The sequence below is a fragment of the Rhinopithecus roxellana genome, chromosome 5 (genome assembly GCF_007565055.1).
Source record: "Rhinopithecus roxellana isolate Shanxi Qingling chromosome 5, ASM756505v1, whole genome shotgun sequence".
Classification (NCBI taxonomy): domain Eukaryota; kingdom Metazoa; phylum Chordata; class Mammalia; order Primates; family Cercopithecidae; genus Rhinopithecus; species Rhinopithecus roxellana.
The window spans coordinates 40099334-40124400 of record NC_044553.1 but is presented as its reverse complement, the minus strand read 5'-3'; the positions used below and the strand labels follow the sequence as shown (position 1 = coordinate 40124400).

Genomic DNA, 25067 nt, shown 5'->3' with positions numbered 1-25067 from the left:
ATGCCATGTCCCTTTATGTCAAGGCAGCCTTTGCTTTCCTGGAGGTCTTTAGAAAAGTTATCCTTTATATCCCCATGAAGACATTAATTTATCACAGATCCTTGCAATGATTTTCTATTTAATTGAAGGAGGAGAAAGAGAAGGAGAAAGTAGAAAGGAAGCAGGAAGAGATAAAGAAAAAGAGAAAGAAGAAAGAAAAAGTAGGAAGAGGAAAGAGAAAGGGAAGGAAGTAAAAAAGAAGAGGAGAAAGAAGAAGATAAACTAGAAGGACTAGGAGATAAATGCTCCCAAAATACTTCAAAGGCAAAGCCCCCAAGGAAACTTAGGACATCTTCAAGGCAAGAGGAAAGAAGTACAATTTTCACCAAGGAAAGATGTTTTGCCAAGCTTCCCTGAAAGAGAGAGAATGGACATAGAGAGAATGAAAAATATACAACTGGCCATAAATGAGACACTACTGATATCTCTGTGATATGACCAGTTTCATCTTCAGATGTGGTTATGTACATGACCATTTTATTCGCCAGCCTGATTCATCTGTCTGCCGCCACATGGCTGGTTGTGAAAATACTGCTTGGGCCTGATGCTAGTGGTCTATCTGTGAATGGCGGCATCTTATAAACACTATCAGAGAGCAGACCAATTCACAAAGGTGATGTCTCAGACCTTCCAATCATCCTCCCTTGCAAACCCAAATACGGTCATGTTTAACTTTCAAACTACTTCCTTTCGATTCTTTTATGCCATTGAGAATGACTTATCTCCTTAACATTTATATGGTTCCCTATGGAGTATCAGAGTTTATTTATCCAGGTAGTGAAAGGTATTAAACAAGGAGGAAATATGATATCTGATGGAACCACAAGAATGTAAGCTTCGTGAAGGCAAGGATTTTGTCTGCTTGCTAATTGCTCAACCCTCAGTGCCTAGAACAATGTCTGGCACTCTGTAGGCTCCTGATAAATATATGTTGAAAGAACGAATCAATAGATGAATAAACAAATGCTGGTGGTAAGAACACTATGCCTGACTTTGGAGGGCACTGCTTCTATGAAAACATATGTGCATATTTATAAGATTGTTTCTAGACCCACAGAAAATTAGAATTGGAAAAGAACATTGTGATCTTCCAGTTTAGCCTAAGGCCATGAAAATACTGCTATGATGATGATAATAATAGTAAACATTTGGTGACTAGAGCAAAGCTAAGTGGCTTCCTGAAAGTCACAACGTAAATCTGCAGCAAAGCCAAAGCCCATCCCTGGCCTCTTGACTCCCAAGTCACCATCCTTTCCACTGCCACACAGTACCCAGGCAACTAACAAGCCTATGTCCAGGTTCCTGGCTTGACCAAGAGGCTCATGAAGTTGACTGACCTCACAGGGAAATGAACAGAAGGTCCAAATTTGATTCCAGTCCTTGTGCACTATGGAGGGCAGGGATGGAAAAATCCATGGGCAAAGGGATGAGGATGAAAAACAGCTTGCCCCTAAGGAATATGACTACTGACACCCCCCACCCTGGACCTTAGAGGGGCTAAAATAATGACCTTTTATTCTCATTCAGCACTTTAACATTTTTACAGTACTTTTGCAGCCATTCCTTCACTGAATGTCACAAACTAGCATCTTGCTGGCCAAATGCAGTTCGCAGACACGCTTTGTGTTGGCCCACAGATAAACACATTGATCCCTCATGAGGGACTTCCATTCATTCCTGAAATACTGTCTGCAAAGAGAAAAACCATTAAATGAAAAATATTTCCATTCAATTGAATGGGAAAAAATATGAGGTATTTCATCTCAAACCAAGATATTTAAACTGTTTTCTCAGATTATAAAAAAGTTATACCAATTGAACAATGAAAATAAATGTATAGGTAATAAACAACAACTTTAAAGTCTACAAATATAGTTTGCACATAAAATGCAACGTGATGAAAATTGATGGTACTCATTTTTTTCTTCTTTCTGCATCATTTTCTTCATCAATTTTTCAACCTTTTGGGGACACATGGTTATTTTTGCACTCAAACGACACTTGAAAATAAAGTTATAACACAAAAGAACACCCTCAGGGCAAAATAAAAGCTAAACAAGATAGTGTCTCAAAATGTGGAGATAGCACACACATGCAATTGCAGACAGTCATGAGAAGCTACTACCTCTTCATCTCTGGTACTTGACATTCATAAACAAGCAAAACATTTGAGTTTATCCAAACATAGCATGCAATTCAAATTCTCTCTTTATAATATTTCTGACTGAAACTGCTGTTGGATACAGGGGTAAGTATTTTTTTGCCTAAAACCATAATGTAACAATATCCCTTCTTTTAACACATTTATGTAGTGTGCATAAAGGTGAAAAAAAGTCATTTACACACTCACCAAAAAAGGGAGGTGGCCAAAAGGTGGTAGAACTTTTCAAAAGCCATTAGAACAGGAAGGCTTCAACTGATCAATGGTTATGAAAGTCTGTACTATAAAATCGGAATCAGTTGGAAACGTTTAGAAATAAAGAATATCACAAAGAAATATAAAAGTGTGGCTTCTCTTAAGAAAGTGGACAATCTGACTACCCTGGTCTCAACGTTCTAATACAGCAGCAAACAGTTGGAGGAGTGGCTGCCCATCCACAGGGCCATGCACACCCCAAGACAACACAGTCCCCACCTGACCCTCTTCACTCGGTTCTATTTCTTATCTGGCCCATGTAGACATCTTTAGTCTGGGGCCCTATTTCTTTTGGCTGTTCATTGCAATGATCCTACATGTGCAAGCTGCCTTCCCATACAACCTGCTTTCCACAAAGAGATTCAGGCTACACTAACAGTGAGCTCCTCCAGAATAGATGCCTTCCAGAGCACCATGTTTGAGACAAAACTGGGCAATTTTGAGGCATCTGTGACCACAGGGATACTGTCTGAGCCCGATGAATGTGGAAGGTTTGGAGTATAAAAGCTCTAATTGGTCCCCTGGTTTTGTCATCACTTCCTATCTTCTACTAGGAATATTTTTGTGCATGCCTTCTCGTCTGTTAAACTCTATGTTTCTTTCATATTTATCCCCCTACACACACACACACACACACACACACACACACACACACAGCGAGAGAGAGCGCGCGCGCATGCGCATGCTCGCGCAAGACAGAGGGAGAGAGAGAAAGCACCTCCTAGTACACTGATATCATAGGTTCCAAGTTGGTGTAGGATAATCCTTTTTTTATTTTACTTTACTTTAAGTTCTGGGATACATGTGCAGAATGCGCAGCTTTTGTTACGTAGGCATACATGTGCCATGGTGGTTTGCTGCACCTATCAATCAATCCGCCATCTAGGCTTTAAGCCCCACATGCATAGGTATTTGTCCTAATGCTCTCCCTTCCCTTACCCCCACCCCCCAACAGTCCCCGGTATATGATGTTGCCCTCCCTGTGTCCATGTGTTCTCATTGTTAAACTCCCAATTATAAGTGAGAACATGCAGTGTTTGGTTTTCTGTTCCTGTGTTAATTGCTGAAAATGATGGCTTCCAGCTTCATCCATGTCCCTGCAAAGGACACGAACTTATTCTTCTTCATGGCTGCCTAGTATTCCATGGTGTATACGTACCACATTTTCTTTATCCAGTTGGATAATCCTATTATTAACCCCACCTCCCTGGTTCCCTCCAGGGAAAGCTATGACACAAACAGTAGCTAAATGGAAAAGAGTACTCAAAGTCGGGATAAACTGTGCACCCCCAGCTTAAGTTACTGCCTGCCAACTAGAGATGTCAGGACTGCAGAGAGGCTCACAGAGGCAAAGCCTATACCTAAGTGCTTCCTGCAGGGGAGCAGGAAGTAGTAAAGAATAGATGAAGCTTAGATTTCTGTCTCTGTAGCACAGTAACTCCCTCCTCCAGAGAAAATATGGCTCAATACAAACCCTAGACTTGGATCAATGATCTTATTAGCTATTTCTTCCTGGGGCAGAAACTAGAAAGTAGATGCCAGATGAGTGTAAATATCCCCTCCCCATTGTAGAAACCCAACAAACTTGGCTAATATTTCCTTGGGCAGCCCAGGCATTATTATTCTCATTTTACTAGAGAAACTGAGGCCCCAAAATGTCATATAATACGTTCAAACTTGGAAACATAGAACTGGACTAATAATCTAGCTATTTTTATTTGAATTCTTCATCCAGAGCATAGCATTGCTAAGTGGTATCACTGGATAAAATCTTTCCAAGAGATTTGGACTACCTGACTAAAAGTTCCTGGAGGTTATATTTGGAGTACCTAAAACAGCTATAATTGTTATTCTTTTCAGCCCTGTTTGGCCTCCCCTAAGTCCTACACTCCCCATGTTTGTGGGGTACATTGTTTCTGAAAGAGAGCATCTGGAATCATCACTCAGTAACTGCAAATAGCTCTCAACTTTGCACACTGGATTCACTTGGGAAGCTTTGACAGATACTGGTGCCATGGTCCCAGCCCTAGAAATCCCAGGCATCAGGAGTTTTAAAAGTTCCCAACATGATTCTATGTGGATCCAGCTTTGAGAACCACAGTTGTAAACTCTCCCTTAGTCTGTCTTGGCTTTTTGCTGAGAAAATCTTGGCTTTCCTGGGGGCCAGGAACCTAATGTCTCTTTCCTACCACCTAGGTTACACAGGCAGGTTGGAGCTGAGTCCTGTTCCCAACGTTCAATCTTCACTTTCCAAGCCAAGGGCTCTATTAGCAATAATAGTAATTACTACTTAGTGAGCACTTACTTTGTGCTGGCTTGTCTGCTAAATGGTTTGTGCATTATGCATTACCTCATTTAAACCTCAGCACCACCCTGTGAGACAGGTGCTATTATTTTTCCCCACTTCCCAGACGAAAGCTCAGAGAGTTTGCGTAACTTAGCCAAGATCACCTTGCTCCTAAAGGGCCGATAGGAATCAACCGTGGCCTGACTCTAAAGCGAGGACTCTTAAAGCATCATGCTGTACTGACCAATCTAGAACTTTCAAGCAGCCCTTGCATATTTTATTTCTGTGAAACAGATAATGTAATTTCAATGACACTAGCAAAACTAGAGTTATGTTGACTAGTGGTTAAGAGCAAGGGCTCTGGAGCCAGTCAGGGCTGCAATCCTGGCATCATCACTCGTGGTCTGGGTGACTTTGGGCAAGGCATTGACCTTCATCAATCTCAATTTACTTTCTCTTGAAGGATGCTAATAATAGTACCTAAACCATAAAGTTGCGGTGAGGAGTAAATGATATTAGCAAATTGAAGGCACACAGAACAGTACTTGGTTCACAATGTTTAATAGAGAGCACATTAAATGTTAGTTTTTGGTCATAATTTTTAGTACTATGCAATATCCAAAAAGACAGGGGCTTGGTCCTAAGGCCTTGTTTGTACAAATGAGTATATGCCTAGTTTCAACTTTTGTTCATGACACTTACCCCATTAGGCCCCAAGACATATCTGAAACATGCTGTTAAATACAGTCCTCCAATTCAATAGGTATACGGAGAATTAGGACAGTATCAAGGGAAAGAAGTTATGACAAATGTTCCCAAAGAACCTTGTTTTCTGATAGTTCAGTCATCTGCCATCAAATTTGCACATGCCCTGCATCATGAAAAAGCATCAGTTCAAAGAAGCTAATTCTATTCTCTTGCTAAAATACAGAGTTGAGTACTAAGGTAAACTTTCTTTGCAGAAATTTATAATTCAAGCCAGACCAAACCACCAAACAAGTCTCAACAAAGAGTTTCGATACCTAAGAGAATAAAAGAAGATGGTATCACGACTTTATAATAATAAGGAGTAAAGATATTTCCTGGAAGGGGAAAGGAGGGTAACGGGCTATGTGAAATTCCAAGGATCTGGGCAGTCTTTCTAGAAGACATATAACACAGCATATTGATATGAGCAAGTAGGCACTTCATAAATGTTTTATTATCATAATAATTAGAAATCAGAACTACTCACTTTAGTTTGACCTTCTGAATGATTGTTTTGAGGGCCTTTCTTCAAAGGCTTTCCTATTATAATCTTACCTCTGAGTATAATTTCACCTCTGGAAAGAAACTAGGGAAGGAAAAGAAGATGTCCTGAGTGAGTATCTTTAGTGCATTCAAGAGCCCACAAATTCTACCTGGAGTGCTCTGACCTGATGCATCCAAATGGGGTGTTGGAGTAGGCTTTGCTCCCTGTGGTCTGTCAGTCATACTCCCAGTTTGCTGCTTAATCGACCCATGCATGTAGGCAGGTGTCTGAGTGTGAAAATACTTTGCATTTTAGAGAAAAGAAAAAAGACAAGAGGTCTTTGCAATGTGTCTGATCCAATTATACGAGCCCACAGAAAAGCACACAAAGGTTTGGAGGAGCCCACAGTGAGAGAAGAGTCCAGAATAACTTTATTGGTGGTCTTGAAGAGCTGGGCTAATACACTTCAATGAGCCATTAAAGGAGGAAGGGGAAAGACAGAGGGTGATAAACATGCATCTTCATTCAAACGTACTCATCAACAAAGCCTGCCCTTTCCATATGGACAACTACTACTGTTCGTTTTTAAGTAGTGATAAGAGCTGCTGAAGCACATAGGACCCTTACCTGGAGCACCATTAACAAAAACTCTTAACCAGAGGTGGGCAACGGCCTCTGACCACACATTTATCTTTTCAGCTAAATGCATATGCTCAGGAAGCAATTCTGTCCCAGGGAGATCTTCAAAAAACAAATATATACATTCTGCTCTTAAGCTGAACACAGGATATGAGATGTTCATCTACAGGGCAAAGCCCACACACAAAACAACAGCCCACTTCAGAGTAGCAGGCCTCTCTGAAAATCTATGGGCAGAACCTATTTAACCATGAAGAAATATTTTATTCAGGATGCAAGTAACAACAAATGTAATATTACACCACTTTTGCTGCATTGAAAAATCAGCAAGTTCTTTTAATGAAATGCATTCCTATTTGTAAGGTATTCAATAGCTGACTTTTAATTAAATAAACAAGAATTGTACAAAGTTAGGATTTGACTTCTCAGTCATTTATCTTTATTTTTAGGCATTTGGGATTATCAAGGAAGAGGCATTTTTTCTCCTCTGTTCCTCCTCTTTCAACACATGACCCCAGAAGTTTATCCAAAGTCACAAGTCAAAGAATTATATGTGTGTTACTTAAAACCCTAAGACCCTTGGGAACAGCACCCAGAGTCAATAAGCTCATCAAGGAAATTCATATTAGAAAAAAAGAAGAAAACTAGAATCAAAAGTAAGGACCTGTGAGTTCTGGTCTCAGATGCTTCTTTACCTTGGCTAAGTCATTTCCTCCCACGTTGGACTGAGTTCTCCTCCAGTACTTCATACAAGTGGGACAATGATAGGAGCTAAAATGAATATTGAGGTGGAGGAAAATGCAGCAAGTTGTAACAAAGCTGCAAAGTGGTATGGAAGAATAGAAGAAGTGATGAATTCTGATTTGAGAATAGCAAGGGCCCCGGAAGATCTCAACTTCCATGATTTGGTGTCCAGGGTCATCAAAGAAATGGAACATTCTTTTCTAGCTATTATAGAAGGTCTCTTTAAATCTGTCCAAAATATTGGAACTACCTCATTAAAAGTGCCTGGAGGTTATATTTGGAACCAATCTTGATTTCATGGTCCTGAGTCTAAGTCTTGATTAGATCATCGATTTTTTTCACTCTTGATGGGCCCCCATTTCCTATTCAGAATCCAGTTTCAAACTCAAAGGTACAGCCTCAGAAGCTGAACTTCTAAAAAGGAAGATAATATCATCCCTTGCAAGCTTGCCTCACCACTGTACCCAGAATCAACTCCACAATGGCTCTGGCACTTCCAGGTCTTTTTAACACAGCCCAGGTCATCAGATGTGTTCAGTCATCTAAGAGGGAAACACACCATGGGACCTCAGTAGACCATTGGATCCCAACCATATTTATGCACGTTCTAACAAACACTGAATGTGCACTATGTATAAAACACTATAAAGAAGAACGTTAGAAACTATGCCTTTTCTCAAGGAGGTCTTGATCCACTAGGGAAGAGATTAACCTGAAGCTGAAATGTCTTATGATGGAGACACGAAATGTTATCAGAGCTCAAAGATTATGGTTCCATGTGGAAGTACTAAGAATACCTCCAAGAAGCTACATTCTCATGGGAATCCCTGGGTCTCTCTACATACCCAACCAACCACTCAGCCTACTTTGAACCCTATTGGCCTGACCTGTAGGGCCAAGCTACTGCTTGGCCTTAGACAACCCTAACAGGTAACACCTGCCTTGGTCATCACCCAAGAGTCTGTTGAAGATTTTAACTTGTCACATAGTTAAATTACTGGCAGGCCTTGAGGAGGGGCCAGTCCTACTATCTTCATTCAGATAACCAACTTGAAATGCTGGGAAAAGCTTTCAAGAGGAGGAGGTTTTTGACCTAGCTCTTGAAAAACATTTAATTTTAATTACTGTTTGTATATCTCTGTTGGAGGCCAGAGAAAAGGAGAGAGAAAGTGCATTCTCTGCAAAAAGAAGCAGTAAGAACAAAGGCACAAATGTGGTGCATGTATTCTCTCAGGTATACAAATGGACAGAGGTTAACCTTATGTCAGTTAACCTTATTACAGAGGTGGATACAGCAAGTTTCATGAGGCTCAAAAAACCTCTTTGCCAAATGAGGATACTCATGGATCCTAAGTTCCTACCACAGTACTAGATTCATATAATAAGTAAATGAAACAAAAACTCATGGATTAATTTAATTACCTCAGCGATCAGTATATATCATCCCAATATTGGGTCATAAAGTACTGGAGACTCACAGTTTGCTAAAACAAATTTGAACGATAGGACTTTTGACTACTTATGTAAAGTATACTGATTCAGCTACCCTTTAATAATATCCCCCTGTTTTCATATGGAGACCAAATTTAACTGATGGATGACAGTATAATGAACTCAACAAAGTACTGGAAACTAGGTTTATATAAATATCAAGACTAGACTCTTGAGAGGTTTTAGGGATGGGAGTAAAAGGGACAATGAGAATGCCTGCACCTACTCATCAGTGATCCCTTTGTAATGATGCCAGAGAAGGCTCATTGTGTCTGACCCCAAACTCTAGCTCAGTCTATCTGGATAAGCTAGTGAGGTGTGGGTGCACTGTAGCTGCCAGAGTCTTCCCACCCTCTCTTCCAAAGGATCCTCAACAGCTTTTACAGTCACTTAATGAGCCACGTGGCCTGACAGCTGTGGAAGCCACCAGCAAAGAACTGAGCAACCATCTACTACAACCAAACAGGGAATGAGAAAGGAGGACAGAATTTGGGCAATTCCTTCCCATCTACAGCTCCATCAGATATGAATGGCAGAGAGTTGAAGTAACTTTCTCTTCAGAAACCTGCTTCCATCCAGCTTTTGTTTCCACTCCTTCCAGGCCATCCTGAGACTTCAAGTCCTCTGCATCAACCACCCATCTTGGTATGTAGTGTATAGGAAAATTGTCAGCAGTGACAATTTTTTGCTGATACTTTGTACCAGAATGACCAAAAAACGTACAAAAACTTATAATAAAAAAGAAGGTAAATCATTCATCTTCTGCAGATGCTGCTGGTGTGTGAAGACTAAGGCTAAGCTGACATTCAACTTTGCTTTCAGTGACATCCACCTCTAAAAATAACTGCACAGAGGGCTTAACCCAACAATAACTATGCATCAGTCTACTCAATGGCCACTCATTCATATTCAGAGGGGAGCCCAGGTCAAGAGGAAGGCAGAGTGCATGCCAACATCTGCACTTCCTAATGCTGCACTCTGTCACAGATGTACCCTTTTATGAATGTTAAACTTAGGCTCTGATATAGTTTGGATGTTTGTCCCCTCCAGATCTCATGTTGAAATGTGATCCCCAGTGTCGGAGGTGGGGCCTGGTGGGATGTGTTTGGATCATTGAGGTGGATCCTCCATGAATGATTTGTTGCCCTCCCCACAGCAATGAGTGAGTTCTTGCTCTGTAAGTTCACACAAAAGCTGGTTGTTTAAAACAGCCAGGCATCTTTCTCTTGGCCTCTCTCTCACATGTGATATGCCAGCTCCCCTTCCCTTTATGCCATGACTGGATGCTCCCTGAAGACCTCACCAGAAGCAGATGCTGGCATCATGCTTCTGGTACAGCCTGCAGAAAGGTGAGCCAAATAAACCTCTTTTCTTTATAAATTACCCAGCCTCAGATATTCCTTTACAGCAATTCAAAATGGACTTATACCTGCTGTATTGAATTATTTCACATTCCCTGAACCCACATAATCTAAATCATTCAATTAATTCAACAAATACTCATTAAGTACTGCTGTGGATCAGGCACTGTTCCAGGTGCTAGTGATATGGCAAGAGAGGCAAAAATCTCTGTTCTTCTTCACTCTAGTGGGAAAAGCTACCAGACAGATAGACGGATGGATAGGCAGGTAGATGGATGGATGGATAGATAGATGATTGATATATAGATGATAGATAGATAGATAGATAGATAGATAGATAGATAGTGAATTAAATAAAAATAAAATACAGTAAGATAGAGACTAACAAAGTGGTCAGACTGAGCAGCTGCTATTTAAATAAGGTGATCTAGGAAGACTCTGAGAAGGAAATATTTGAGTAGAGCCTTAAAGGAAGTGAGGGAGAAAACCATGCATCTATCTGGGGAAACAGCACACCAGGAAGAGGAGATTGGCAGTGTAAAGGCAGGGCTGCCCTCTAGACCATGTAGGGCTTTGTGGACCATTGTCAAACCCTGGCTTTTATTGTGAGCAAGCCATTGCAGTGTTTTGAACAGAGATGTAACAACACTGGACTTGCATTTTGAATAAACGGCTCCGGCTGCTCTGGAGAAAATGGCTTGTAAGAGGGACAAGGTGCCCACCTAGAAGAACTCAGACAACCAGCCTTGATAGCAACCTCAGAGCCTGCCAGTGGGACAAACATGGGCAAGAGAGCCTCTTGCCTCCCTTGCCTTTCACCCCAGTGGAATTTCTCTCTTTATCAAAAATGGTTCCAGAATTTTCACTGCTTTAGAGAAGGAGTGAAATTTTCACAGCTTTAGAGAAGCATTTAACTTCTTTTTTATTGTTTATTTTTTAGAGACAGAGTCTTGCTCTCTCACCCAGACTTCAGTGCAGTGTTACAATCATTGCTCACTGTAACCTTGAACTTTCAGGCTCCAGCAATCCTCTTGTCTCAATTCTGAGTAGCTGGAACTACAGGCATGTGCCACCATGCCTGGGTAATTTTTTTATTTTATTTTTAGTTTTAGAGACAAGGTTTTACTATGTTGCCCAGGCTGGCCTCAAACTCCTGGCCTCAAGCAATCCTTCCACCTCAGTCTCCCAGAGTTCTGAAATGACAGGCATGAGCCACTGTGCCTGGCTGCATTTTATCTCTTAACACACTTCTTCCTCAAGGTTGTTGTTCAGGGATGAGCAAAAAGAGCCACTTTTCAGATTCTTGGCTGAGGCCATTGTTGCCAACAGACAATTGCCACCTTCCTACATTTCTCCAGTTGCCTAGGCAACAAGTGGTCCTACCTCTTCAGAAACATCCTAAATTATACTAGGTGCTACTCAGTGCACTTGTAAGGCATGGACCCCATCCCAAGCAAATTTCTTGAAAGGAGGAAATATAAGAAAGAATGCTAAAATTGGAAAAGTTTTCTGGTTCTAACTCTGCCACCAACTCACTCTGCATCCTTGGGAAAGTTCTAGTGTCCTCATCTGAAAATAAGAAGATCATGTCCATCTATCCATTCATTCATTCCACTACATTTTAAAAAGCATGTTTCACAGTCTAAGCCCCTGTCCAAAGTACTGATGATTAAAAAGATGAATACAATTTGGTCACTGTTCTCAACGGACTTCCAATAAATTGAGACAAATGGCTCTGATAATCACATATAATATGATGTGATGATTGCAATAAAGAAAGAGAACAAAAACTGCGGGGAACACAGAAGAGGAAACCTCACCTAAGTATCTTTGCAGCTCCAGTACTCTATGACCCATGAATCTACTTTGGGGTGTCTGTCACTCAATGGTCTTAGAAAAGGCTTCTCCTAGGTGAGTGACAATGCCTCAACTTTGGCTCACTGAAGTCAGTTCTTCAATAGAAGTGCTAACTTCACTTCTTACCAGCCAATAGGGAAGAGTCATCAAGAAAGTTGGGCTCTTCTGCTAAATGTAGAAAAGCCAACACTAATCTCAATTTTATATATATTTGAAAAATTATCTTCTAAAACTTGGTGAAGTGCTTCAAGGTGCCTGGAACAGCCAGGACAGGCCGCCCTGGGGGCATGTTGACCTTGGCTTAACAGTCCAAGGAGATGACAACACCTTTAGAGTGTAAAGAGGTTGAGCTGGCACCACTGGCTTCTCCACCAGGTTGGCACCAGTCCCTAGAACCATACCTTGAAACTTCATTCATTTGCCCTCTAACTGATAATAGGCCTAACTTGAATCACAGAGGGACTCTGACCGAGATAGCTTTCTCCATTCACCCAAAGATATATTCTTTAAAAATATGTATCTCTGCAGTAGTCAGTATATGCTCATCTCTATGCCAGGTGCTTAAGAATGCCGCTGTCCCTCAGAAAGCCAGTTACACTTAAACCAATCTCAGTTTCATGCCTCCTGGCATCCTGAGCTCTCCCTGTGGCCTTCTGGAGTTCCCAAGCCTTTCTGCCAAGCATCACTCTGCCTCCATGCACCAGCAGCACGCACTTCCTCAGTTCTTACTTCGTGCCAATTTCACTGCCAATCTCAGCCCAGAAATAAGTTTTCACAAAGCCAGTGTATGCATACGCACACAATTCACTCAAAGCCAAGCATTTAGTGAGTTCCTCTTACTGGAGATTTTGGGGTGGGGTCAGAGGAAGGGGTCACATCAGAGAACTTACAGCCTACCAGCCAGTCTTTCATGGCCTCCACTCCCTTCCATTCTCTTACTCCATTATCTCCCTAGAGCAACAAACAACCTATTCCTCTCTTCTCATGTGGAACAGATGAGCTGCCTTCAGCAGGCTCCTGGAGGTCTCCTCTTTACCCCAAGCACCCATCAGAGTTTCCTCCTCAACGCTTTCTTTTCCTTTTATAATCAAGAATGATATAATGAACACTGGGGAATTAGGGGGAAGAGTGGGAGGGGGCGAGGGATGAAAGACTACAAATATGGTGCAGTGTATACCAAAATCTCATAAATCACCCCACTGAAGAATGTACTCATGTAACCAAATACCACCTGTATGCCAATAACGTATGGAAAAATGAAAATTTTTAAAAAATTAAAAAACACAATAAACAACCACTTCATACCCCCCCAAAAAAATCAAATAAAAAAAAAAAGAAAATCTGTAAAGCCCCTCATCCCGAGTCCTTGAAGAGATTTACCAACAACTCTTTGTTAACATTAAAGGAAAGTCACATTTCTTACATTTGTATGGATTTCATAGGTAGCAATTAAACACACACATAGCTTAGAGGCTAAGAATGCAGTTTATAAGCCTGTGTAGCATAAGCCTAAAGTCTGTCCCTTAAAGATTAAATTTGGAGTAATTTCCAGTATAGTCACTGAGTGTTCGCCATTGTTGGTGTGCTAGCTCTAATGCAAGAGTGGCCAGTTTAACATGGGCCAGGGATGTGGCTAAAGGCATCTGGATCAGAGCAAGGCCAAGGTCAGCCTGAGACATCAAGACACATAAGCAGAAGAACAAAGACAAGTTCTCTGGATGTTCATGTCTAGAAATCCCACTGATACTCTGGTGAGGTGGTCTGAGCGTTAATACCGAGTGCACACCAAGGTTCTACCCATATCTGTATGTGCATGTAGAGTTGAAGCCCTCTCAGCATTACAGTAACCCCACAGTTGATTAACTATTTGAAAGAGTTGGTTAGAAATGAAATAAAAATAGCAATAGAGTTATACCTTAAACTTTGCTATTTCATCTTGAAACATACACAACCATATATTCATTTGTTAATCTTTTGATGTAAATAAAGTCAAGGCCTAAGTGTGGGTCCTCTAATTGGGATTCTGTAAAGTCTTGTTTATGTATACAAGGCCCACATAATGCCTCAACAAATCTCAGTTTCCATTTCTTTAAAGCAGAATGAAAACTTAAAAGTACTGAGAAGGCATCTAATTTGTAGACTTTTATAGCTTTTCCCAATTATTTACAGTCATCTCATCCATATCTTATACAATAGCAAAAATTCTAGAGACTTGATTTTATCCAGCCTTTTCAGAGAATTCAAATTAGTTTTAGCAGAACCAATTTTCTTTCATTTTTAAATTCATGTTTCCTCAATTTATGTAATATTTAATTAAATTATATAATTACAATAGCAAGTACAAGTGTCATAAACAGCTTGGGAACAAACCCAACTGGTTTTGTAAGCATCAATTCACCTGGTACACATGCCCTGGGTGCCAGAAAGTAGCCTCCTGACTGTGGGTGTTCAATGGCCTTGAGCCCAGTCAGTATGTTTTTTAGATGGAATGGAGAAGTAGGTTAAATGGAAGTTGGATAAGAGAGGTTCCATGGTATATGCATGTGCATGTCCACATATATTAGAAATCAGAATAATCCCTTCTTGTCAAATGGTCTACCTCTTCCTTATCCTTTCAACTCAGAAAGTATGCCTTCTTACTCCCTTCTTTGCTGAACTTCATGCATAAAGAGGAAAAAGTCATAGGATAGTCCAGTATCACTTTGTTGCAACTCCTAAATCTTTGGCTAAGTAAAATAGTGAGGTAAGAAATTCAGTTGGAATAGTTTAGATATTGAAGAAGCAGGTGGGGCTTTCAGCTTAGTGGAGCAGGGGTCTCTATCACAACGCTCTCCTGCCTCAAAATATCACCTCCACAAGTATTGAAAACATTTACGTCCACATTTATTGACTGAGGCTTATTGGGAGACAATAAGGGCTAATTTGCTCTACATAATAAAGTAATTGAGTTTTTCCTTTCCAATTTGTCTGGAGCATCCCAAGAGACAGGGGGATGGAGGGCCCTGGACCTCGGAAAAGAGGAGCAAGGACACGAGTGGCCTGAATGGAAAATTGTCTAGCAGTAGGCAGGGGCTGAAAGAAAAAATGGCCAAAGAAAAGTTCCTGGTATGAAGAAGACTGGAGAATTCCAGGTCAGTAATGCTGGCCATATTTACTTAATGCTTATACTTGTCCATGCAGCGATGCCCCTCTCCTTAGAGTCCTCAAAACCATCAGTCCAAGTCTCTGATATGTAATATCTTCCATGATAGTGCTTTCGGCAACGGCACTTTTATTGCCAGGTAGAGCAATGTGGGCCTAACAGAAGACAGAAGCTTCAGGATGCAAAACACTGAGTGGGGACAGAGAGACAAGCAGAGGCAGGAGTTGAAGCAAAAGGTGACAGGAGTCCTTTGGAAGATCCACAGAAACATGAAGCTCTGTTTATAACACCATAAGCAGGCTGTGCCATCGAGAAGTTTTCAGTCTTATCAAAGGAAATAGTATGTGTCCCCATGAAACATTAATATAAGCAAAGAAGGTATCATGGACTATTGTGAATGGCAAGTCATTTGTGTAGTAGAAGTTACACACCAAGCAGACTGCAGTGCTGACTAAAAAGTATTTCATGGGTTAGAAAAGAGAGGACATGCTTTAATCTCATGATATCTGATATGGTTTAGCTGTATCTCCACCCAAATCTCATCTTGGTTTATAGCTTCCATAATTCCCATGTGTTGTGGGAGGCGCCCAGTGGGAGATAATTGAATCATGGGGCAGTTTTCCCCATACTGTTCTGGTGGTAGTAAATAAGTCTCACGAGATCTGATGGTTTTATAAGGGGAAACCCCTTTTGCTTGGTTCTCATTCTCTTTCTTGCCTGCCACCTTGTAAGATGTTCCTTTTGCCTTCCACCATGATTTTGAGGCTTCCCCAGCCATGTGAAACTGTGAGTCCATTAAACCTCTTTTTCTTTGCAAATTATCCAGTCTTTGGTATGTCTTTATCAGAAGGGTGAAAATGAACTAATACAATATCCTTATCAGAAACCACTGTTTACATTCAAAAGAGAACACAAGCACCGCAAAAGCAGGATACTTCCTCAGACCTTGTCCCCATCACTGTTCTCTCTATGAGACACGTGATGTGCATGGGTAATCTCCACTGTCGCAAATTGGGACATATTTTTGCATTGATTTTTGCTCTAAAAGTTTAATTTACCAGTATTTGAAATGGACTTCCATAAAGAAATGGAACCTTTCTACGCCAATAGGCAAATGTTCCACTAGGCGTGGATGTGGAAACTCCATTTCCCTGGGCCCAGGCGGTGCGTGGTCATTACTCATGTTCCTCAGATCCTCTGATGCATGTACTGACAGGGAGCACAGCTTCCTTTGTCACTGTCCACTCTCCCTGCAGTGGCCCACGGTGGCCCTTTCCATGGTGCTATGGCTGCAGTGCCCAGCAGGGGAGAGAAACACATAAAATGGATATACACAGAGCTCACCTGGGCCCAAGTCAGTCTGGTTCAGAGAATCCCTGAAAGACATGTGAAAATATCTGTGGAATCAAAGAGTTCCCAAGCATCACAGATTTCTAAAGAGAAAATTTTAAAATTCTATTCTGCACAAGTGTACTGACAGAATAAAAGGAGAGCTAGAATCAAAGGAAGTTTCCAGTATGGGTCCTTGGGTAAGCCTGGCCACTCCATCGTTGTCATACACTTCAAGTAATTATTGCTTGCTGCATGAAAGGAAAATGGTTTCCTCAAACCATTTTTCCCCCACCCATCTGCTGTCAGAAAGGTCATCATGATGGAAGATCTGTCTACAGAATTGCACAGGGCAAAACAAAACACACCACTGCTGCCAAAAGGTAATAATGCCTCCACGTAACAGAATATGAAGTCCCTGTTTTCCATCCCAGGAGTATGCATTAGGTTATTACACACGTTTGTAAGAAGGAATGCGAGATAAACTATGCGGACTCATACCATGTCCTTCATGTACACCCACACATTTGGTTTTAAATGGAAAAATCTTAAAAGTCCTGTTTTAGCCCCTATTTCCCTACCTCCTTCATAACCCTGGTTTTAAACTTTACCTTCAACATGCTGTGTTTATCATTCTTAAAAGGTAGGGGATATAGAGCTGGCAATAACACTAAGTCATTTGGAGCATGTATTATAAGTTACAGAGAAAACACAGGTTCTGGTTTATTATGCTGAAGCTGTAAAGCCATGAATACAAAATATGGCTAGCAGTCACCTTGCTTTATTCTTCTTTTAACAACTTACTAACAGTGTGTAAATATAAAAGCAAACTTTGATTTTTCCATCAGAGTTCTCTGAAACGGACACTGGAGCGCATTTAACATTGTGACCAGAAATATTGAAATTTGACAGCTGAGAGGTGAAAGGTCTCAAATTTATACATTGAGGTGTTTGTTCCTGTCATCGTCCCAGCAGCTTGCTCAGAATAACCCCTTTTGCTTACTGAACCTTTGAGAAACAGAGAACATTAAGTAATACATCTTGGCAGACATCCTGGGATTCTACTCCCACCAGGAAGGAAGCCATCCTTAAGCATCACTAAAAGAATTCTGTGGCTGTTAAAAAGAGATCCGTGCAACCCGGGTGTTTAACTATATTGTGCAGAAAAATTTCTTGTTTGGGCCCCCACTCCAAAAACATCAGCCTGTAATTCTGGACTTTGTGCTTGGTTTTACACAAACCTCTCATCTGACACTGCCTTCTACCAAAACTTTATTTGCTGATAACATGGAAAATGGCCACTTGAGCTCTTCCTGGAAAAAATGGGAATACTACCTCACTCTGGCAAAATTTCTCTTCAGCACACACACTCCCTTCATTTCACTGCCCATTTCAGTACTGCCCCTCCCGTCTGGCAACTCCCCACCCCTCTCCCACTCCCCAGGTACCCAGACTGCCCTGTCCTCCCCCGGCCTGTTCAAACTAGCAGCCAGTCAGAATCCACAGTGGATTTTGAGAAGATCTGGGGCCACCTCAAAGCCTGGACTCTTTAAATGTATACATCTAATAGCTAATTTGAAAATTCCATTTTCTCAAATAAGACAGTGGTAAACTATAACAAGAGTTAATTCTAAAGGAACAAGGAGGCAATTGTCATCATCATATCTCACATATATGATGTACTTATCTGGTCTTATGTAAAATGGAGTACGTGGATTAATTTATTTAATCTTCATAACAACTCCATTAGGCCTATGCCATTTTATCCTCTCTCCCTTTTTTTAACAAAAAAATGACAAAGATTTTTTTAAGCTGCCTTAAGATAAAGTTTCTGGGTCATCTCTTAGGCTCACCCACCAGGGATATGATTGGTTTCCACAGCAAACGGTACGCTTTCTAAATGTCATAAATTTTTTAGATTACTTGCAAATCATTGAAGCTTAGAATAGTAAATCCTGGAATACCAAGGGTTTGCCTCAAACCCATTCTTAATAAAAGTATACTTCACCGATAGGTTAACGTGTTACCCCTCCCAGGGATATTTTTCATCTAATGCTATCTTAAACCAGGGGGATTCATCGTCAAAGACTGAACGTCAGGCAGCACCTTTCTGCAAGAAAAGAGAAATACTCTTGTGGCTTTTCGAATTATGTTATATCAAATAACCATTTCTCTTTGTACAAGGCCCTACCTGGTTGAAGTAAAACAAAACAAGCAAGCCAGACTGAATACTTACCCCTGCTTCCAGGATTTTTTAGAAGGAAAGGACATGAAAATCATAATTGAACAGTAAGAAAATGAAACACACTTATTTTTAATGCACAGATGCTACTTAAGAGTTGTCCCATTAATGCTGTGAGGGCAAGAAAAACTTCAAACATTCCCTGCAGCTAGTGGCTCTCAAACTAGAGCTTGCATTGCAATGACCTGGAGCGACTGTTCAAACACAGGTTGCTGGGCCCTAAATCAGAGTTACTGATTTTGCTTTTCTAGCAAGTTCCCAAGTAATGCTGATGCTGCTGATCTAGAGACCACACTTTGAGAACCACTGCTTCTTGTTAGGTCATGGAAAGAATGCTCTGGTTTCCCTAGGTGTTTGAGGATTGGTCAGGGAGCTACCTGAGGTTTATTTCTAGCAGTGATTCTTATAGTAACTCAAGGTGAGGCTTCAGCTGAGATTTGTAGGATGGGTGGGAGTCAACATAGCCAAGAGGACTTGAGAAGAGCTGCCCACCAGTGAAAGATCAGAGTGACTGGCACTGCAGACTCAAACCGGGCAAGCCTCAGCTGGAAGGCTAAGCTGGATCTCCCTCAGGGAGGTAGGCAGTCAGATAAGCACCAGGACAGGGAGAGTATTCTGCTGCTCAGAAACACGACCTCCAAAACAGTACTCAAGGCTGGACAGAGGGCAATGCCCACGGGCACATGTGCACACACACACACGCATGCATCCACCTCAGGAACTGCACCAGAGGAGGTAGATGGAAATGTTCCCTTGGGTGAGCTAAAACCAAGGTTGGTCAATTTATTGCCCTCCAAAGAAACTGAAATTGACATGAACTCCCCCAAACCTAAGCAGAAGAATAAGGTGAAAGGAAAATAAAATGCTACAAATAAATAGGTATTTTATGTGTCTGCCATGAAACACCTGCATAAAAGAGAAAAGGGAAGAAAATCTATTTTACACCTCAAATCTAAAGCTTTTACATTCCTTTCAAGTTTTTATATTAGGATCTAGAGTCAGAATTTTATATATGTTGCCCACTCTTTACAGCTCTCTGATAGAACAAATGCAAAGGGAAAAAACAGGATAGATGAGTTGCCACCTTGCCCCTTCCTCATATTTTGTGAAAATTATCTTTTCTAAGACTTACAAAAGCCTCAATCTCTGCATGAGTTATTAGGGAGGCTTTAGAAGCCACAGCTTTTGTGGGCCTTTCAGCATGGCATTCGGGCTCAAGGATTTTTTAGCTCATCCACAGGTACCGGATTTATGACTGCTCATGGCCAGAAAAGCATGGCTGTGCTACATGAAGTTTAGAATGATTTTGGATGACTCTTTCACCTCCATCGTGTCCTCTAAATGTTGAAGAATAGTGCATGAATACTTTCAGCAGTCATGAAAGTTATTTCCTAGTTCCCATCTAAGAACAACAAGCTAATAAGCTAATTGACGCCTTAACATCAGCTGTCCCCTATTCGTGGAATGACAGCCCATCTGTCAGGTCCCTTCCCAAAAAGGCACACTGTCTGTTGATGCTCACACATCACAGCTTCTTTGGGCAGCACATTTTTCCTCAAGCCTTAAAACCTGTTATTAAGGCAGACGTCACCACCATTTAAGTGACTTGCAAGCAAGCCTCTTGCTAATGAATATTAAACCCTGTGGGTCAGTGAGGTCCTCCTGCTTTCCCCACAGATAGGGTAAGACAAGATGCCATTTTTTCCTTCGGCGACCTAATAAATCTCTAACTGCTGATTTGTTTCCGTTTTCAATCTAGAATAAACAAAAAGGCTTACAGCCTCCTTCCATGGTCGCCTGAGCTCACCAACCACCATGCAAAGGCAGCAATTTTTCATTATTGATAAAATGTAATGTCATAATGTCACGGCCTTTCAGGTCATCATCTTTGTAAGTCAGCAATGACATTATCACATTTTATAATGATAACAAATGGCCATAATGTTTGCATGTTATTTTCATTGGCTCCTCCAGAATTCTAATTCAACACCGTCAACAGAAGGAACCAACAGCAACTTCAAAGGTTTACCTCCTTAGATCTGCTCAAGGCTAATAGTAAAATTTGCATGAATCAAAGCTAATTAAAACCATAAGGGCCATTTCCCCCCATTGACTAAATGCCTCACTTTTAGAAAGAAATTTTGCAGAATGTATTTTTACTGTTGGATTTTGGCACATAAATGCATTAAATATATCTACTTGCTATTCATTCATGAACTCTCACTAACCCCTTTCTGTCCCGTTCATGCCTGTGCTTCTCTAATCTGTCTAGTGATTTTTGAGTGCTGCATTCTGCCAGTTTCATGATAATCATAGAACACTAATTGGTCTAAATGATAAGAATCATTCATGGGGCACTTATTTCCACATATTAGCCTTCTGACTCCCCTTCTTGCTGAACAAGTAGAAATATATATATTTCATTGTTTAACCCCAGAACTCAAACAGGCATTCTTCAGAAAGCAATTTTTTTGGTTCTTCAACAATACAGAGTAACAGAGAAATAAAGTCAAGTCAGAATAAATTCATACTCTAGTCCTAAATACACTCCTAAAATAGACTTCAGAGACTTCAGGAAATGTTCTACAACCTGTAGCTCTTCACAAAGAAAGAAAAGGAGCAAGACTCCATCTAAAAAGGAAAGAAGGAAGGAAGGAAGGAAGGAAGGAAGGAAGGCACAGGAAGGGAAGAAGGAAGGAAGGAAGGGAAGGAAGGACGGAAGAATGAAGAGAGAGAAGAAGAACAAGAAAGAGAAAGACAGAAAGAAAGAACAGAAAGAAGAAAGAAGAAAGAAGAGAAGAGAGAGAGAGAAGAAGCCCAGAGAAGAGCGAAAGAAGAGAAAAGACAGAAAGCAAAAGCACCCTCCTACAAAAAGACCCCCTCCCTCCCCTCCCCCCCCCTCCAAGAAAAGAAACTCCCCCACGCCAAAAGAAAAGGGAGTGAGGGAGAGAGAGAAGGAAGGAAATTATCATTTGCTGAGCTCTGCACTGGTGTATCTCATCTAATCTTCAATGATACCTGAAAGTCAAGGAGAGTAGGCAGCTGATGGGTCACAAAAGCAGCGATCAAACTTCACAGTTGTAACTTCAAAGCTCATGAATGTTCCATTGCACAAAACTCCTAAATTAGGCATTCCACTACTATAGAAGGAAGAATCAGATCTTCTGATCAGCATCAAAAAAAAATCATATATTTAGAAAAACAACAGATATGAGTAGATTTCAGATGCAGAAAATATTTATCTTGCCATTAATATATCCAGATAGACTGCTGTGATACCATATTCTCAGAGCAGGCACATCTTAATTGAGTTAATGACTTCCATTCATCTGTGTGATTCCTCAATGATGTATTTTCCACATTATTCATTATGTTTCACTATTGTCATTGAAAACTGAGCCAAATTAGGCAGTTTCATCAGATTTGGAGATCAGCAGCCCTTTAGCTGATACAATAAAACTGTGTAAAAGATCATATAGGGCTTTTTCACAACAGGTTTGCCACCAGAACACAGGTGTCATGAAAACTACCCCTAAAAGCCGAAATGGGAAAGGCAAAGACTTATATCAACATTGTCATCATTGGACACATAGGTTTGGGCAAGTCCACCACTACTGGCCATCTGATCTATAAATGCAGTGGCATCGACAAAAGAACCATTGAAAATTTGAGGAGGCTGCTGAGATGGGAAAGGGCTCCTTCAAGTATGCCTGGGTCTTGGATAAACTGAAAGCTGAGCATGAACGTGGTATCACCATTCATATCTCCTTGTGGAAATTTGAGACCAGCGAGTACTATGGGACTATCACTGATGGCCCAGGACACAGAGATTTCATCAAAAATATGATTACAGGAACATCTCAGGCTGACTGTACTGTCCTGATAGTTGCTGCTGGTGTTGGTGAGTTTGAGGCTGGTATCTCCAAGAATGGGCAGACCTGAGAGCCTGCCCTTCTGGCTTATGCACTGGGTGTGAAAGAACTAATTGTCGGTGTTAACAAAATGGATTCCACTGAGCCACCCTACAGCCAGTAGAGATATGAGGAAATCATTAAGGAAGTCAGCACTTACATTAAGAAAATTGGCTACAACCCGACACAGTAGCATTTGTGCCAGTTTCTGATTAGAATGGTGACAACATGCTGGAGCCAAGTACTAACATGCCTTGGTTCAAGGGATGGAAAGCCACCTGTAAGGATGGCAATGCCAGTGGAACCACGCTGCTTGAGGCTCTGGACTGCAACCTACCACCAACTCATCCAGCTGACAAGCCCTGCTTCTCCAGGATGTCTACAAAATTGGTGGTATTGGTACTGTTCCTATTGGCCAAGTGGAGACTGGTGTTCTCAAACCTGGTATGGTGGTCACCTTTGCTCCAGTAAACATTACAACTGAAGCAAAATCTGTCGAAATGCATCACAAAGCTTTGAGTGAAGCTCTTCTTGGGGATAATGTGGGCTTCAATGTCAAGAATGTGTCTGTCAAGGATCTTTGTCGTGGCAACGTTGCTGGTGACAGCAAAAAAGACCCACCAATGGAAGCAGCTGGCTTCACTGCTCAGACGATTATCCTGAACCATCCAGGCCAAATCAGCCCTGGTTATGTCCCTGTACTGGATTGCCACATGCTCACATTGCTTGCAAGTTTGCTGAGCTGAAGGAAAAGATTGATTGCCATTCTGGTAAAAAGCTAGAAGATGGCCCCAAATTCTTGAAGTCTGGTGATGTTGCCATCGTTGATATGGTTTCTGCCAAGCCCATGTGTGTTAAGAGCTTCTCAGACTATTCACCTCTGTGTCACTTTGCTGTTTGTGATATGAGACAGACAGTTGTCGTGGGTATCATAAAAGCAGTGGACAAGAAGGCTGCTGGAGCTGGCAAGGTTGCCAAGTCTGCCTAGAAAGCTTAGAAGGCTAAATGAATATTAACCCTAGCACCTGCCACCCCAGTCTTAACCAGTAGTGGAAGAATGGTCTCAGAACTGTTTGTTTCAATTGGACACTTAAGTTTAGTAGTAAAAGACTGGTTAAAGATAACAATGCATCGTAAAACATTCAGAAGGAAAGGAGAATGTTTTGTGGACCACTTTGGCTTTCTTTTTTGTGAGTGACAGTTTTAAGTTATTAGTTTTTAAAATCAGTACTTTTTAATGGAAACAACTTGGCCAAAACTTTGTCACAGAATTTTGAGACCCATTTAAAAAGTTTAATGAGAAAAAAAAAGAGTATATAATGGTGTCGATATGAGAGCTTCCCAAACCTGTTCTAGTCAATCAAAGGAGGTACTTTTACCACTTCCACTTAAAATCACAAACATTTCTACAAGGATTTCACTGCTCTCAAAGCACTGTTCCTTATGCTATTGCATTTATCCTCACAGCAAACTCAAGTTCAGTTAAGAAAACAGATTGCTTAAATAGCCCAAGTTCATACACACCAAATGACAAAAATAAAATTCCAATGGAGGTCTCTTCCAGCTCAACTGCCTATACTCTTTCCATTCTACCAAAGCCTTTAGTATATTTAGGGCAAGTGATTTCTAAGAGCAAGCATCAATATTCAGGGAAAGATTGGCCCTCCCTTGAAGGCGCTGACCAGGCAAACATCCAGACCTCATAAAAATTGAAGGTTTCTGGAAATGGAAAGCTGGTATGGAGGAAGGTGGAGAAAGGATTTTCAGAGAGTGGGGTTTAACAACCTATTCTATCCATTAACTCACAAGCACATGTTGAGGAAGGAAATAGGCTACTCCTCCTCATTCCTCCATTTGTTCATTCATTCAACACATATTTCTGAACACCCCCTCTAGGACAATATTATGCAAGCACGAAGGATACAACAGTGAATGAGACACACATAGACCTGCCCTTGTGGGGCTTACATTTATGAAGATGAGTTGGATGTTGAACAGCTAGCGTCATTAGTAATCATCTCACTACCAGCAATATAAGTGAAAACTAGTTGTAAGAATGCAGTGCTACAGAAGGATTTGACCAGTGCCAGGAGACTAAAAAAGCCCTCTCTGAGACTGAGACATGTACATTAATATTTGAGGCAAGAGTAAATAAAAATCACAAAGCAAAACATTAGGAAATCAAGGGAATTTTCCATTCTCGCCTCCATCCTCAAGGCTCCTTCCTGCTTGGTTTCCCACGCTTTATTAGCCAAATGCCATGGCTAACAAAGCAGATGGCTACCATAATGGTTACTAGCTGAACCATCATTCAGCATTTGCCTGGTCTAACTCACAGCCTCTTTGGAGAGCTGTAAACATATAATCTTGACAGGTTA

At 41.0% G+C, this 25067-nt stretch overlaps 1 pseudogene; it reads left to right on the top strand.

Moving 5' to 3' along the window:
- Positions 1 to 22322: 22322 nt before the first annotated feature.
- LOC104660920 lies at positions 22323 to 23698 on the top strand (annotated as a pseudogene).
- The last annotated feature ends 1369 nt before the right edge of the window (positions 23699 to 25067 follow it).